The 1,179-nt window shown below is 55.0% G+C and overlaps 1 pseudogene; it reads left to right on the top strand.

Annotated features, from left to right (window-relative positions):
* The first annotated feature begins 190 nt into the window (after nt 1-190).
* LOC146599318 (5.8S ribosomal RNA) lies at nt 191-339 on the top strand (annotated as a pseudogene).
* Nucleotides 340-1,179: the final 840 nt, after the last annotated feature.

Raw genomic sequence — 1,179 nt, 5'->3', positions numbered from 1 at the left:
GAGGCGGACAAGCAGGAAGCTTCCTCCACCTATGTGCTTGTATCGTCAGGGAGCCGAGCCCTCTCTCTCCACTGTCCCTTGCTTAGTAGTTGGTGTAATCGGGAGGAGGGAGGTGGAGTGAGGGGGGCTCTTAGGGGTTGCAAATGCTGCCTGTTCTCCCAGCGCGTGTGGCATATACTGAAATGGAGACAACTCTTAACGGTTGATCACTCGGCTCGTGCGTCGATGAAGAACGCAGCTGCGAGAATTAACGTGAATTGCAGGACACATTGATCATTGCCACTTTGAATGCACTTGTGGCCCCAGGTTCCTGCCAAGGCTACCCCTGTCTGAGCATCACTTGATGGTCAGTCATCACCCCCCATTGGTGCATCGGTGACATCCCTCCCGGGGTGGCAGAGRGGAAAGTGTGCAGCGGAGGGAGGGCATGGTGGTGGTAGCAAATCGGCGGCAGCAGCAGAGCCGGGACCCTGGTGTGTCCACCGGCAGCCCTGGTCTCCTAGCTGGCCTATCCGGGTCTGTCGACTGTCCGCTGCAGCCAGCATGCCCTGCTGTGCCTGTCCTCCCCTCCTTGCCCTCCGGGTTCGGTGGCTGCCGCTGTGTGGCTGATGCAGTGTGGCACAGCTTAGATGCCTGTCAAGCCAGGAAACTCAGGAAACCCCCATTCCCAGAGCGCCCTGTTGCAGTTAGATTCCTGGGGGCCAAACATCCAGTTTGGTAAGTCAGCACAAACACAGRCACACACACAAACGCTCTTCAGTAGTAAGCAGTTTATTAGTAAATACTTACAAACAGACCGACCCGATGGTAATCTCGAGAAGGACCACTCCAACGCTTGTCCCGATCGGCTGCATGATGACAGAGAGAGAGTCGGCAGGCATAATCTTTTCGGGCGTCCCCGAGGAGGCAACGTGGTCCTCTGTTGTGCAGCAGCCTCACTCTCCTTCAGAAAAATTCCTGTATTTATGATTATTTGTTGTAGGCTGGAGTCCCGGCACATGGGGCCAACAGGTGCAGGGAGTCTAGACTAACTCCACCCCGGCTGCAAAACCGGGCTATGATACTGTGCACAAGTGCAGACTTATTTCGGGGGCCACACTGACTTTGGTGGTCGCTATTTCATTATTCTTCAGCTTCTGACCTTCATGTTGACTGCTTCTCACAGTTATTTTGTGGCTG

This window comes from Rhea americana, unplaced genomic scaffold, assembly GCF_003343005.1.
Source record: "Rhea americana isolate MKP2758 unplaced genomic scaffold, rheAme1 scaffold_1413, whole genome shotgun sequence".
Classification (NCBI taxonomy): Eukaryota; Metazoa; Chordata; class Aves; order Rheiformes; family Rheidae; genus Rhea; species Rhea americana.
Note: the sequence above shows the minus strand (reverse complement) of the source record. Positions and strands in the feature narration are given on the sequence as shown.